Source organism: Eurosta solidaginis, chromosome 1 (assembly GCF_040869045.1).
Source record: "Eurosta solidaginis isolate ZX-2024a chromosome 1, ASM4086904v1, whole genome shotgun sequence".
NCBI classification, from domain to species: Eukaryota; Metazoa; Arthropoda; class Insecta; order Diptera; family Tephritidae; genus Eurosta; species Eurosta solidaginis.
Genome location: NC_090319.1, coordinates 91,775,588 through 91,792,068, shown reverse-complemented (window position 1 = coordinate 91,792,068; position 16,481 = coordinate 91,775,588). Strand labels below are relative to the sequence as shown.

Below are 16,481 nucleotides of genomic sequence, written 5' to 3'. Positions count from 1 at the left end.
CGATCTCTAGGAGATTTTAGACAGCAATAAATGCTATATATATAGTTATTTTGTGAAATTTGAAGCCTTTAGCTTTTGACAGAATTGCGAAAACTTTCTTATCTGAAGAATCGTATATATAGTATATATACGACCGATTTCTACGATTTTTTCATATAACATTATATGTCGCATACGTAATTCAAATCGTTTTCCACCTGGTGCTTCCAGCAGAGTGGGGGCCGCCACTTTCTTAGCCGGAGCGTCATTTTTCATTCGCCTAACATGTTCTAGCCAACGTAGCTGCTGCGTTTTAATTCCCTGGCTCTGTTGATGTCTGAGTAAAGCTCGTACAGCTCATCATTAAATCTTCTTCGGTACTCGGCGTCGCCAACGCGTAAAGATACGTAAATATTTCGTAGAACTTTTCTCTCGAACACTGCCAGAGCCGCTTCATCTGCAGGACGGGTACGATAATTGACTTTTAGAGCATGATTTTCGTTTGCCGAGAGAGGACTTTACTTTTCAATTGCCTACCAAGTCCAAAGTAGCATTTATTTGCAAGAGTGAGTCTTCGCTGGATTACAGAGCTGATGTTGTTGTTTGTGTTAGTGCTGGTTCCCAAATAAACGAAGTCTTTTACTATTTCGAAATTATGGCGCCAACAGTAGCGTGGTTGCCATGGGGAAAATGCGCTCGAAGTACGTTTTGTCCTCATTCACCATCAAACCCATCTTTACCGCTTCTTTTCCCAGTTTGGAGTAGGCAGAACTTACGGCGCTTGTGTTCAGGCCGGTAATTCCGAAGCGGTTAAATTATTCAGCTAGTATAATTTGCTCCATCATCAAATTAAAGAAATCGCACGATAGGCGATCATCCTGTCTGAAACCTCATTTAGTTTCGATTGGCGCGGAGAGGTCCTTTCCAATTCTGACTGAGCTGTTCGTGTTGTTCAACATAATTTTGCATAGCCGTTTAAGTTTTGCGTAGAAACCAAATTCAGTCATAGCGGAATATATGCAGCTCCTTTCGTAATGTCGCAGGCCGCTTTAAAATGGACGAAGAGATGATGTGTGTCAATTCTTTTGACTTTTCTTGTGGATTGGGCAACGAATGCTTAGCTTCCAATCGTCGGGCATGCACTCGTCCGACCATATGTGCAAAAAAGCTTAATAAAATAGTGTAACGAATTTTGGGAAAACCCGATTAATTATGCACCTTCTGCAAATGTTCCAATCGCTGAATTCTCGAAAAAATAACTCAATATTCAGTCTTCGCGAGTAGTTACAATTACAATTATACTTCATTAATAGCGTGTCTAAATCAAACTGGTTAATGATTCCTCAGCTTGCGCTGCTTTTATAATCTCGGTTAATTCGTTCGCGTATTTCTCCTAAGGTAAGTGTGGCTGCTTGTCTTATAGTGTACACTAGACTGGACATATTTTGTATGAAAAAATTTAAAAGTTTAAGAGAACGCCGTACCGCCTCCTCAAATTATTCCTTCAGGTTAAGGCGTGGCACATTTTCATTGAAAATTCCCAGAATCGGTTTTTTTGTAATTTTCGAGAGTCACGTCCGACAAACCTTATAAAAAGTTGTTAATATGCTATTTATCTTCTAAAGTATACTAATAACTATGAAAAGAATGGAAACAGCTTTTGGAGACCTCTTTTGACCAATGAAGAAGAATTGACCTACTATGAAGAAACTCGTTACACTTATTTCCTGTACAAAGAGAATACTTCTTATAAAAGACACCCAAATTCATTAAATAAACACCCCTCCATGGTCTAAGGCAGTGATCGTCGGCTAGTGGAATAATGATTCGCGCTCACTTCACACGTATTAGCCATTATTCAGTGAGTTTTCTAGCTCCGTATCCCTCTCAATTCTCACGGAGTGCTTTGGATCATTGGGAGACTGGAGAAACAGAGCTCGTGATATGTACAAATAAGTTGGCAGATATCGCCGTTGTGTTTCATTTAAAACATGCGGCTAAAGGCCAAGCAGCGCATCTATTTTTGAAAAAGGATGTTTATTAAAGGCAGTGTTGCCAAACTAAAGACAATAAATTTAAAAGTTGTTGGGTTGATGGCAAAAAAGAACAAAACGAAGTAGCTGCTGTCATCGAGCAAAGAGTCAGCCATAATTTCGAAAAATTAAAAGACTTCGTTTATTTGGGAACCAGCATTAACACAAGCAATAACATCAGTTCTTAAATCAAGCGAAAAATCACTCTTGCCAATAAATGATACTTGGGCTAGGTAGGCAATTGAAAAAGGAAGTCGTCTCTCGGTAAAGAAAAGCATGCTCTACAAGTCACTTATCGTATTCGTCCTGCTATATGGCGCAGAAGCAGGCACCATGACAATATCAGATGAAGTGGCTCTAGGAGTGTTCGAGAGAAAAGTTCTTCGTTAGGTTTACGAACCTCTACGCGTTGGCGATGGCGAGTACCGAATAAGATTTAATTATCAGCTGTACGAGCTTTACGCAGACATCGACATAGTCCAGCGAATTATAATGCAGTGGCTATGCTGGGCAGGCCATGTTATGTGAATGAAAGATGACGCTCCGGCCAAGTAAATATTTTTGTCGGAACACAAATATGAAAACAGAGTAAGAGGGCGGGCCCTACTACGATGGAAAGACCAGGTGGAAAAAACTATTTAAATTCCCTTGGTATGACTAATTGGCGCCAGTTGGCTGAGCGAAGAAGCGATTGGCGCACATTGTTGGACGGCCATAATCGTTTAAACGGTTAAGCGCTGTCATATAGTTGTCAAAAGGGGGGTATTTATTAAATGATTTTCACACAATTTTATTATAAACTAGCTATACCCGGCGTACGTTGTAACGCCCGAGATCGAATGAATGTTGCGTTTTTTTGCTGTTTTGTTTGTTGATAATTTAGTTTATTGTTCTGTAAATTGAGTTGAATTTTGTACGCATATTTAGTGAAATTTTCGTTTAAAACATTTTATTATTGTATCTTATTGTAATGCAAGTGGGTACACAATATTTTTGGTTTTTTCGTTCGGTACAAAGATAAACAAATTTGTCCTTGTGCTTTGATGATTGAAATTGCAAAAGCAAGGGGTACAGGAAACTATAAGAGCTTAAAATTGAATAGTAAATCTGTAGGAATCATTGGGATCCGTGGTATGAACACATATTCACCTTTGCTTTTACCGCTGATGATTGTTGCTTCGATTACATTCAACATTAATTTCTTAACACAAAGTCTGGTTCCATTGCACAATTTTGGTGGGTCTAAACTCCGAGAAAGCATGATTGGCGAGCCAGTTTTTAAAGTTAATATATGCGCAGGCATTCCAGGTGGTTCTAAAGAGTTTAGAAATTCAATTGGATAATTCACAATTTGATCTTCATCTGTAACGATCGATTTATATTTCGTCACTTCACCAGGAATTTGGTTTTGAATGCGATCAATGATTTTGTATACATGATCATTTTTGGGACCTAAGATTGCTCGTTTGCATAGCCAAAAAAAAATTTATTTTAAATCCTTAATTCTGAAATATAAAGTACCTCCGTCTTGATCGAAGGAACCTATACCCAAAATTTGGTGATGATTGAAGTGTGGGAAATACGTTTCCATAAGGAACACACACACAGAATTTGATCCACGCCCCTTTTAGATTTCGGTTATATTTTAAATATCTTAATATAATGAATAATAACCACTTTTTCCATATATATAGGTGGGTGTACGTTGCAGTTTTGTACTAAAAACCTGAAGGAAAAGAGGTAATATGGTGATCAGAGCTAAGCTAAACGTTATTTTAAGTTTTATGAAACCGTTCCACTGCCTTGATTTTCTTCCCGAATAATTGTGGAAAAAATAAGGTTTCTTCAGAGATCTTCTATAAAAATCTAGCACCTATTTTTAAGTTTGCGTGGTAGAAGTGGTAGAACTTATATTTCAGGAAAAGGGGTGGTAGATCTACCACTTTAGTGGTAGAAATCTGAACACTGCTCACAGTTGAACTGCATACAAATTAACGGAACATAAGCGTCGTTTGTATAACAAATACAAAGCAGTAGAAATGTTCAGCCAGCAACGAAATTTGACATACGTTTGTGTATGTGTGCCGAAGCATCTCTCATAAACAGTGTACAAACCTCGGTGTTTATGTTTACTCTCCTTCGAAAAAAAAATTGCAACTTAGCAGCACGACACAAATCGAAAAATTCGTGTATTTATTCAAAAAATGTTCTACACATGAAATGATCTCGAGACGCTCGTCACCCAGAGAAAAATTACCACTCATAAGCACAGCTTCGTTTTGATACCCATATTGAAGTACTCATTAACAGCTTCCATTTAATACCCATAATGTAAAAATACATCCTAAGGTTATTCTGATCCACGTTTTGGGCAATATCTCGAGGACCTAGTCACCTAGATATATGAAAATTACCCTCTGCTAAAGAACTCATCAACAGCTTTCATTTGATATCCATATTGTATAAACACATTCTAGGGGTAGCTGGGTCCACGTTTTGGCCTATATCTCGAGACGTTAGTCACTCAGGGGTACGAAAAATTATCATGTACTAAGCACTCATCAACAGCTTCCATTTGATATCCATATTGTATAAACACACTCTTGTGGTACCCTGGTACACACTTTGGCCTATATCTCGAGACCCTAGTCACCTAGGGGTACGAAAAGTGCCCCATATTAAAGTACTCAGCAGAAGATTCCATTTGATACCTATATTATACAAACACATCGGTGGGTTATACGGGTCCACGTTTTGACCTATATCTCAAGACCCTAGAAATTTTTTTTTTTTTTTTGCTAAAAACCGTCGCCTATCATTTCATTTTTATATATGTATATCAATAGATATTCATATTTATAAAAAAGAAGGATATATACTTTCTTCACAATAGTTCTAGTAATTCTTCTTCAGGTAATGTCTATCGAAACACAGAATAATAAATGGTCCAAGAAGGAGTGATGAAACACCTATTTCAAATATTTTAGTTTCTTAAATTTCTTCTTATAATGGTATTTTTAAAGTAAAATACGATTGATATGTAGATTTTTTTCGCAAAGATAATATCTTTTACATTGGCCTCTGATTCTTTATTAAAAAAAAAATTTATAAAATAGGCGTGCTCCTTAACCAATGTGGGAGAAATATTGTTACGAATATTAGCAAAACTAAGGAGTGCTGCCAGCTCTAAGCCGATCTAAGCAGTGACGTGAATGCACATCAATAATTCAATCATTATGTATCTACATAAACGAATCAATAATTGCGTCTACACATATGTACACATTCCGACGAGCAATATTTACATACAAGGCAGCGAGAGATGAGATGTCACACACCGATGAATTTACTTATACGCTTATGTGTGTGCGGGAGACTGTAAACTACAAACACATGCATATACCTTATCTGAGTTGTCACAAGAGAGAGCAATAATTTGTGCACGTAGTTGTGGCTGGCGATTTTGTAGCCGAAACAACTAGTAACTTCTGGAAATCGAAGAGCCTAGAAGTATGCAGCGTAAACTATAAAAGCGATGCAGGCGAGTAAGAAGTAATTCAGTTTGATTTGAATTGTCAAGCAGTTACGAGTAAGACGATATCTAGCGAGCAATAGCACTATTATTTTGAAAGTCAGTTTCCTTTAAGATATCAGTTTGGTTATTAAGCTATTCGTTGCAAAGTTTGAGTGTTATTGTGAAGTACTTAATAAAGGCCATTTTTCCATCATTCAATATTGGAGTTATTTATTCAACAGTTTAGTGATTCGAACTTAGCAGAGGATTGCAAATAAGAGGATTTGCAGCAAATTCGTTACAATTGGTGTCAGAAGTGGGATTGTTGAATAAATTCTAGAGGACAACAAGGACATGGCAAAGTTAAGTGAATTGAAGATCCCGCAACTGAAGAAGGAGTTGGAGAGCCGTGGATTGAATACAAGCGGCGTTAAACTCGAACTTCAGGCACGGCTACGAGAAGCAATGGAAGCAGAAGGAATTGATGTGGAAGAGCATGTCTTTCATCTTGATGGCGAGGAGACAACAAAAATTGAAGAGAAGAACGAAACATCGCAGACGGTTACCAGTACAGACTTGAACATGATTTTAGCTGCAATATCTGCTCAAACATCGACAGTGTCATCTCAACTGGCAGAACAGAAGACATATATGGCATCACAACTAGAATCGCAGGAGACACGCATAACATCCAAGATTGAAGCACAAGAAACGCGTATGTCAGAAATGTCGACACAGATTACATCGAAGATTGAAGCACAAGAAACGCGTATGTCAGAAATGTCGACACAGATTATATCCAAGATGGAAACTCAACTGGAAGAGCAAAAGACATATATGACATCTCAGTTCGCTGAGCAGTTGAAAGCACAGGAGGCCCGCATATCCTCGCAGCTGGAGGCACAGGAGATAAGGGTAACATCAAAGCTGGAAGCACAGGATACAAAAATTGTGCAGCTCGAGGACAAAATTGATGCTGAGATAGAAGCTTTGAGAGGTCGTATACAGGAGTTGCAAATGAATCGCCCAGCAGTTTCAGCGAGTAATCCAAAGGTAAAAACACCATCCTTTGACGGTTCTGTTCCTTTCCAGGTCTTCAAGCTACAGTTTGAGAAGACCGCAGCAGTGAACAACTGGAATGCGGAAGATAAAGTTGCTGCACTATTCGTGGCATTGAAGAGGCCAGCAGCGGAAATTCTACAGACGATTCCCGAAGGAGAGCGGAACAATTATGAAGCATTGATGGCTGCTGTAGAACGACGTTATGGAAGCGAGCATAGGAAACAGATATTCCAAATTGAGTTGCAAAACCGCTACCAAAAAGCAAATGAGACATTGCAGGAGTTTGCTTCAGATATTGAAAGATTGGCTCATCTTGCAAATGCGGACGCACCCGTGGAATACACTGAAAGGGTAAAAATCCAGAGTTTCATAAATGGCATACGGGACGTGGAAACGAAGCGAGCTACATACGCAAACCCAAAGCTGACATTTTCTGAAACGGTATCACATGCATTGACTCAGGAAACGGCCTCACTATTGAGTAAACCAGCATACAAAGCTCATCGTGTAGAAGTGGAAAGACCAGATTGGGTAGACACTATTTTGGAAGCACTGAAGGGATCACAACAGAAAAATGCCGGAGTTATTAAATGTTTCAAGTGCGGCAACCCAGGTCATATTGCACGACATTGCAGCAGCGGTCCCAATAGCTCCAACAATGTGGGTGGTCGTAAACGCAGAGCAGAAGGTGATGAGCAAATATCCAAGACCACTCAATCGTTAAACTAAATCGAGTCAGCCGCAAGGGGCGACAGCTGGCTCCCGCAATTGAATGCCCCATAATCTCTATCTCGCAGATTGGAAGAAGATCGAGCAACCTTACTGTTGGAGGACATGTGGACGGAAAGGAACGGTTATTGACTGTAGATACGGGTGCATCTCATTCCATCATTCGAGCGGATTTAGTCAACAAAAAGATAAGACCATTGCTTGGAGCAAGATTACGTACAGCCACGGGAGAGGACACCCAGGTAATTGGAGAAGTAGAATGTGAAGTCGCAATTGGGAACGTCATGGTAGTACACAATTTTATAGTGGCAGAAATTGTTGATGAAATCATAATTGGAGTGGACTTCTTAATCGACCAGGGCATCAAGATCGACATGCAAAGCAAGACGATGCGATATAAAAACATGGATGTACCACTTAATTTCGGCTACGAGAGAGGCTACAGCAGTAAACGAGTGCTGGTGGAAGAGAGTCAGCAAATACCACCAAAATCCGAAGCAGTCATCTGGGCAAAGGTTGATGGAGATTGTGGGACAAACAAATTGTGGATTGTCGAAGCAGCAAACAAATCAGCACTAAACCTACTTGTAGGAAAAACCCTGGCTATGACAAAACAAGATGGACGTATTCCGGTAAGAGTACTCAATGAGTTCAAGTCACCACTCAAACTGACTAAAGGAGCTATTTTGGGAAGATGCCAAGAGGCTGAAGTGGTTATTAACTGTGAACAGCTCCAGGAACACGTTTCAGCTAGTAATACTGATCTTTCAAATGACATCAAGACATGGATGCAGGGACTAGAGGAAGCATATCAGAGTAAGGCAAAACAACTGCTCCTAAAGTACGCGAACATATTTGACCAGGATGATTCTAAACCAGGCCGCACCAACGTTGTGAAACATCAAATTGACACTGGAGATGCGAGACCGATCCGTCAAGCTCCACGTAGTGTTCCACTGGCGAAGCGGGAAGTTGTGAGTCAAATCATTCAAGAAATGAACGACAGCGGCGTCATCGAACCATCAGCTAGTCCATGGAGCTCACCGGTAGTACTTGTAAAAAAGAAGGATGGAAAAATGAGGTTTTGCGTGGACTACCGGAAGTTGAATGACGTAACGAAAAAGGATAGCTACCCATTGCCAAGAATTGACGACACTCTGGACTCGCTATCTGGTACGAAATGGTTTTCCACGCTGGACTTGAAAAGCGGCTACTGGCAAGTGGAGGTGAAGGAGGAAGATAAAGAGAAAACAGCCTTCAGTGTCGGTGATGGTCTTTGGCAATTTACAGTGATGCCTTTTGGACTTTGTAATGCACCAGCTACTTTTGAGAGACTCATGGACCAGGTACTGAAAGGACTACATTGGAAAACATGCTTGGTGTACCTGGACGACATCATCGTATTGGGCAAGAACTTTGATGAACATCTTAAGAACTTGGAGGAAGTTTTCCAGAGAATAGCTGGCGCTGGTCTGAAGTTAAGTCCCAAAAAGTGTGCGCTGTTTAAAAAGGAAGTCAATTATTTGGGTCACAAGGTAACGACAGAGGGCATCTGCACTGCGAACGAAAAAATAGAGGCTGTACAGGATTGGCCAAGACCACAGAATCTACATCAATTGAGAAGTTTTCTTGGGCTGTGCACATATTACCGCCGATTTGTACCAAATTTTTCCAGCGTAGCCCATAGCCTCCATGAGCTTACAAGAAAAAACAAAGCTTTTGAATGGAAGAAGGAGCAAGAAGTGGCTTTCCAAACATTGAGGGAGCGTTTGTGCACTGCCCCAATGTTAGCATATCCGATTCCAGGAGCAACATTTATTCTAGATACAGATGCAAGTGGATATGCTATAGGAGGCGTTTTATCACAACTGGTCGATGGACAGGAGAAGGTAGTTGCATATTACAGCCGTTCGATTGGAAAACCAGAGAGGAACTACTGTGTTACGCGGAGAGAGCTGTTGGCATTGGTAGAGTGCATTAAACATTTTCACAAATACCTCTACGGCCAGCGATTCCATGTCAGGACAGATCACGCAGCATTGAAATGGCTTCTGCAGTTCCGTAATCCGGAAGGACAATTGGCACGGTGGATCGAGCGACTTCAAAGCTATGACTTTTCCATTGAGCATCGAAAAGGTAGTACCCATGGAAATGCCGATGCAATGTCACGAAGGCCATGTAGTTTGGAATGCAAGCACTGTTCAAAGGCCGAGGCTAAAGAAGACATTATAGATGTCCGGCTAATGACTATAACGTGTACGGATGAATGGGACAAGGAACAACTAAGAAAGTGTCAGCTAGAAGATACAGATCTGTCACATGTTATGCAAGGCCTCGAACGAAACGAAAGACCAAGCAGAGAGGATATGTCAGCAGAGAGTCCCATTGCGAAGTCATATTGGGCACAGTGGAACAGTTTGGAATTGATATCCGGTTGCTTGCATCGAGTATGGGAGAGTGAGGATGGTCAGTGCAAGAAGAAACTTATAGTTGTTCCCAGAAAGAGGATTCCTGACGTGCTCAGCGAGTTGCACAATGGTCCAAGTGGAGGCCATCTTGGAATCACGAAGACACTCGAGAAAATTAAGCAGAGATTCTATTGGGTTGGTTGCCGTCAGTCGGTCACCGAGTGGATTGCCAATTGCGAGGTATGCAACAGAGCGAAAGGGCCCAAAACCCGAAGTCGTGGCCAGATGAAGCAGTATATTTCAGGTGCACCATTTGAAAGGATCGCCATGGATGTCGCAGGTCCATTTCCTACTAGCAACCGCGGAAACAAATACGTACTGGTGGTTATGGATTATTTCAGTAAATGGCCAGAGGTATACCCAATCCCAAACCAAGAAGCAGAAACAGTAGCAGAAGTGGTTAAAAACGAATGGGTTGCAAGGTATGGTGTACCAATGGAGTTACATTCTGACCAAGGCAGGAATTTTGAATCAGCTGTGTTCCAAGAACTGTGCAAGAAGTTGGGCATTCGAAAAACACGGACAACTGCATTGCATCCTCAGTCCGATGGTATGGTGGAACGTTTCAATAGAACATTGGAGGAGCATTTAAGGAAAGTAGTCGACAAGTACCATAAGGACTGGGATACACACATATCATTATTCTTGATGGCCTACCGATCGGCAGTACATGACACAACGGGCCAAACTCCCGCAAAGGTAATTTTTGGCAATGACCTTCGACTGCCAGCTGATTTGAAGTATGGGATAGATGCCGATGCGGAGAGGAATGTCAAGAAATCCACTGATGTCTTAGAAGAAGAGCTGAGAGAGATACACGATCTGGTAAGGCAACGAGCAAAGATTATGAGTGACAAGATGAAAGCGAGGTACGATAAAGCAATTAATTCGGAAGGGTTTCAGGAAGGAGATTTGGTGCTGCTATACAACCCACAACGAAAAAAAGGTTTGTCCCCGAAATTGCAGTGTAACTGGGAAGGCCCATACAAAGTTGTAAAACGGATCAACGATGTAGTGTACCGCATACAAACCACTACCAAACCACGAACCAAAATGAAAGTGGTTCATTTGGAGAGATTAGCAGCGTTTAGATCGAGAGATTTGTCTGATCGGGACGATCAGACTTAGGTGGAGGGCAGTGTTACGAATATTAGCAAAACTAAGGAGTGCTGCCAGCTCTAAGCCGATCTAAGCAGTGACGTGAATGCACATCAATAATTCAATCATTATGTATCTACATAAACGAATCAATAATTGCGTCTACACATATGTACACATTCCGACGAGCAATATTTACATACAAGGCAGCGAGAGATGAGATGTCACACACCGATGAATTTACTTATACGCTTATGTGTGTGCGGGAGACTGTAAACTACAAACACATGCATATACCTTATCTGAGTTGTCACAAGAGAGAGCAATAATTTGTGCACGTAGTTGTGGCTGGCGATTTTGTAGCCGAAACAACTAGTAACTTCTGGAAATCGAAGAGCCTAGAAGTATGCAGCGTAAACTATAAAAGCGATGCAGGCGAGTAAGAAGTAATTCAGTTTGATTTGAATTGTCAAGCAGTTACGAGTAAGACGATATCTAGCGAGCAATAGCACTATTATTTTGAAAGTCAGTTTCCTTTAAGATATCAGTTTGGTTATTAAGCTATTCGTTGCAAAGTTTGAGTGTTATTGTGAAGTACTTAATAAAGGCCATTTTTCCATCATTCAATATTGGAGTTATTTATTCAACAGTTTAGTGATTCGAACTTAGCAGAGGATTGCAAATAAGAGGATTTGCAGCAAATTCGTTACAATATGTTTAACGGATTTTGACTTGATACGTCAATTGGTCTTGCTAAACGTTGGAAAATGATTGATTGAAAAATGGAAAGTGCCACGAAATGTCCAAAAATTGTTTTCCTTTTTCATTTTCTCGTTATAAATACTCTATAAGCATAACAGCATATTTACAACTTTTTATAAGATTTTGTCGGGCGTTATTCTCGAAAATTAAAAGAAAATGGGTTTGGACATTTTCAGTTGGAATGTGCCACGCCTTAAGCTGGTGTAATCTGCCCAGGAGTTGTGATATTTATTATATAAATTGTGGGGGCGGTACAGTCTTTTTACGGAAGACAAATTTTTAAGATCACTCTAGTGTACATGTACATTAGACGCGGCGTTGGTCATATGGTTTTTTTTTTTTTGTTTTTTTTTTGGAATTCGTCGCCCTCTAACCAGAAGCATGAATGTGCAATTTTTCCGATTTTGTGTCATAGGCCGCGTTATATTACCCTTTAGATTCTCTAGGTTCTACTTAAATTTAGAGCTTCCTACGCACATGGAAACCCCAATAATTTGCAGTGCCATTTTCATGAATGTACAATACAGTCACATAAAGTTGAGCCAGAAAAATGAATGTAGCACATTCATATAGCACATTCATGTTTCTGGCTGGCAACAAGGTAATGATTTTCCTGTTTGTGTCACATATTCGTTGATATGGCTCAACAATTTTTGAAAAAAAAGTAAGTGATGACATTTCGGACATTTGTGCCGATATTGCAGCCAATATCATATTCAGGTCTGTGTTCGCCATTGTCTGCGGTGTTTCATTTTTCTCCTCCAATTTTGTTGTCTCATCGCCATCAAGATGAAAGACATACTCTTCCACGTTAATTCCTTCTGATTCAATTGCCTCTCGTAGTCGTGCCTGAAGTTCTAGTTTATTGCCGGTTGTATTCAATCCACGGCTCTCCAACTCCTTCTTCAGTTGCTGGATCCTCAATTCACTCAACTTTACCATGTCCAAGTTGTATTCGCAATCTTCGGAATTTATTCAACAATTCCTCTTCTGACACCAATTGTAACGAATTTAGGGAAACTCCGCTTATTTGCAACCTTCACACTTAACACACAAAAAAGTAAGAACACATTCGTATGTTCGAATGTTCCGGTATACGTGCCTGAAGGTTGGGCACAAATTACACTGGTTTACAGCCAAAATTAACCAGAGACGCCATTATGATATGGTAAGGTTTTTGAGATATTTACGAATAACGGTTTAAAAAAAAAAAAAAAAATGCGATCCACTTAATCATATATGTATCTCAAGAACGAATTGAGCAACTCCAAAACGGTTTGAAGCTTTTAAAAGGTAATAAAATTTTCCCTGCAGATTCAAAGATAACGAACAATCATTACGGATTTTTTCCATTTTTTTTTTGTAAAAATATAAAAAAATTTGTACTTTGCGAGCAAGGACCTCGAAAACGTTTTACTTTTTTGCAGATTTGTTTTTTTCCCTCTAAGCTCTGTTTTATTACAAAAAAAAAACTTTCATTCCACAAAATCGATAGACTTATACAAAAGTTATACGCATTCAAGTAAATATATCCATTTAACTAACTAACTGATATGCGAATACTAACACATATGTACCAGTAGGGTACTTAAGTATTAAATGGATATATTTACTTGAATGCTTATAACTTTTGTATTAGTTCAGCGATTTTGTTGAATGAAAGCTTATTTTTTTTTTTTTGTGATATAACAGGGCTTAGAGGGAATAAACAAATCTGCAAAAAAATAAAAAGTTTTCGAGATCCTTCCTCGCAAAGTACACATTTTTTTATATTTTCACAAAAAAAATGAAAAAAATCCGTAATGATTCTTCGTTTTCTTTGAATCTGCAGCGCCTAGCAAATAGTGTTGTATACACAGTTTATAGAAAATTTTATTACCTTTTAAAAGCTTCAAACCGTTTTGGAATTGCTCAATTCGTTCTTGAGATATATATGATTAAGTGGACCCAATTTTTATTTTTTTTTTTTGAAAAACCGTTATTCGTAAATATCTCAAAAACGTTACCATAGAATTAAAAATAACCTTGATTATCGAATTCAGGGGTTATTTTACATAGGAATTTCATAATGACGTCTCTGGTGCAGAAAAAAAATTGGAATTTGTGATCCAGTGTTATTAGAGCAGCTCGTAACTCACCAAAACTTTTCGAGTTTCACATACAATTGTATGACGATTTTTTTATTTATAATTATTTTACTCAGGGGGCTATGAAACTACCCATGCGATATATATGCTAGTTGAGATACAATGTATTCCTCAAAAAAAAAAGTATACCGATGAAGAATTTGTAATAGCTGAATATCCGAGAAAAGGTCGTTGTTTAATTGAAGGCAAACCGGTTTATTCGTAGCCGTTGCCTCTTGCCGAATCAAAACTAAAAGACAAAATGTATGAAAATCTGGTTATACCAAGAATATCGCTCTTATTATAAAAATCCAGAGGGCAACGCTTTACCCGAACCCAACATTTCAGAAGATTCTGATTCTGATTAAAATAAGAACTAATTCCAAGTTTGCCGGCTATGGAGCCGGGCCCAAGTAGCGCTCTAGGCGCCATTTTGATGCACGAATTATATTTTTAGGCTGACGTACCTTGGTTAAAACAATATACCTACTGATGTCCTTCATGCGGACACCGCCCTTAAGTCCGGCAACACATAATTGCCAAGAGTTCGGGACCGAAAATTCGCGAGGGCTGGGCACTCGCAGAGGAAGTGAATAACCGTTTCCTCGGCACCCTCCCAAGTACTGTGATGCTCCGAATCCCAATTCGCCAACAGAATTGGCCTAGTAGGTCTTGGCTTGGCCCTAACATTATTTAAAAATCAATCTGCGGTGATTTTTTTACGTGTTTTGATGTTAAGGCCATACCATGACCACTTAGGCCAATTCTTATAGCGTATTTGGATTCAGCGCATCAAAATGTATAGAAAACATGAGTCGCATTACCTGATCCGACTACTTTTAATTTTTTTGTATAACTGTGTTAACAAAAAATTAGATTAGTTTTTAAAATTTTTGTTGTGCCAGAAAAACGAATGTGCTAAATCTCGGTAAATAGAAGGGATGCGAGCAGAGCAATTATCTCAGTTGAAAGAGCATAGTGTGAGTATAATATATGGATACACTTTTACATTAGAAACTCATTATTCTAATTTGGAGGGTCCAATAAACTTTGAAACTCGATTTCCCAACATTTTCATTATGGCACATTCATGCTTCTGGCAAGCGGGCGACGAATTTCAAATTCGGGTAGCGATCAAAATATGCGATTTATGCCAAAAATTATGTAGCAAATTTTCAGGCTGATTGGATGGTGCCAACCAGTGCATTAATGAGGTCAAAGGTCAACATTTTTGAAAAACACCCAAATACATTTTTTCAATTAATTTTTTTTATTTAATTAGATATAGTATATGTAGTATTATAATTATTTTTATTATTTTAAATCAATGAAGATTTTGTATAGGCTGGGAAGTCCTTTTGGTAGCCTTCTACAATGTGTAAAAAGTACTGTTTATCGTCTTCATTGTGCGTCAAGCATCTGTTAAAGTCAGTTATTAGTTTGACTTTCCTTTCCGCGGCATCATTCACAACAGTAATGTATTTGACGATCTGTTCCCCTTTACAAAATGCTTCATTTTTAGGCCAATTTGATGGATCTAAGCGTAAGAAATCCATTGAAATTTTTAAACGAGAAAATACTTTTTTGTGTTAGTAGTTACAAAAGAACTTAAATCTTTGAATGTGAATAATTGTATATCATCAACACTTACACACACTTTTTTAAAAGGGGAAATATCATCACCGATAGGTTTGTCTTTATTGGACTCTATTTGCAATGCTAAAACCATTTTATTTTTTATTTCTGATGCTACATGTGGATCAAAAAAGGCAAGTACAACTGCTTCCTCTGATATATACCACATATGGTTTCGAATTTTTTCCAATAGGACTGTAGATAATTTTTTATCAAAGTATCCAATAATACCCTTTATCAGTTCCATATCTCTATTTGGCGCTTCAACCACATTTGCGGTTCTAAACCAGTATGGTATGTAGAGTGTTGCTAAGAAAACGCACATATTTCGAATTCCATTCAACTGACTCGCTAACATGTTGAAGTGTGTTTGAAACATATACATTTTTAAGGAATAAATGGCTTTCGACATGAATCTAGCATGAGACGTAGCTGCAGGTGTACGAAATGTAAAATTTGGAATGCTACCACCAAGAAAAATAAATGCAAGTTGTAGAAGCTCTCTATAATCGTGCTCTGAGCCATTATTCAAATTTGAAAATTAATCTCTCCAGTCAGAGAGTTTTATTTTTTAGTCAGAGAGTTGCAAGCTTTAAGCTGGAGTCATTGGTGCCGTATGTCGTATCGCTGTTTCCGTATCCCTAACGTAATCAGCTGTTTATCGTTACGACGGTAAACCAAAACCCAATTGGTTGGCTACGATACGGTTACGACCTTAGCGGCACCAATAATCGATTGCATTGCTTCTCATAAGGTTGGTCGAATCAGCTGTTAAAAGGTTACCGACACGGTTACCGATAAAGCACCAATGTCTCCAGCTTTAAGCCCCCATTACTGATACTTAGCATAGACTTGACTTGACTTGGCCTAAACTTGGCAACTTAGCCACGATTATACTCCACTTGGCGCTTACAATCTGGCATCATAATCAGCGTTGAAATTTATTTTTAAATAAATGTCAATTTGTATGACAAAATGTCAAAATGAAATGGAAACAAACAAATGGCATCTCAAAATGTAAACGTCACTTAGAACTTACATAGAAAATCAAAATTCAACAGACTTCTAAGTTGAG

General features: G+C 38.9%; 1 protein-coding gene and 1 pseudogene across 9 annotated transcripts in view; both read left to right on the top strand.

The window, feature by feature from the left end:
* The window catches only part of LOC137236454 (serine-rich adhesin for platelets), a 344,342-nt gene that overhangs the window by 140,539 nt on the left and 187,322 nt on the right, over positions 1-16,481 (top strand). The window contains exon 1 of one of the 9 annotated variants that reach the window (XM_067759065.1): positions 3,733-3,752. The exons of the other annotated variants lie outside the window; for them this stretch is intronic. The gene's annotated coding sequence lies outside the window, so the exon portion shown is untranslated. Of the gene's footprint in view, positions 1-3,732; positions 3,753-16,481 lie in introns of those variants that run through there. 9 annotated transcript variants of the gene reach the window in all.
* The window catches only part of LOC137237261 (t-SNARE domain-containing protein 1-like), a 45,228-nt pseudogene continuing 44,636 nt past the window's right edge, over positions 15,890-16,481 (top strand).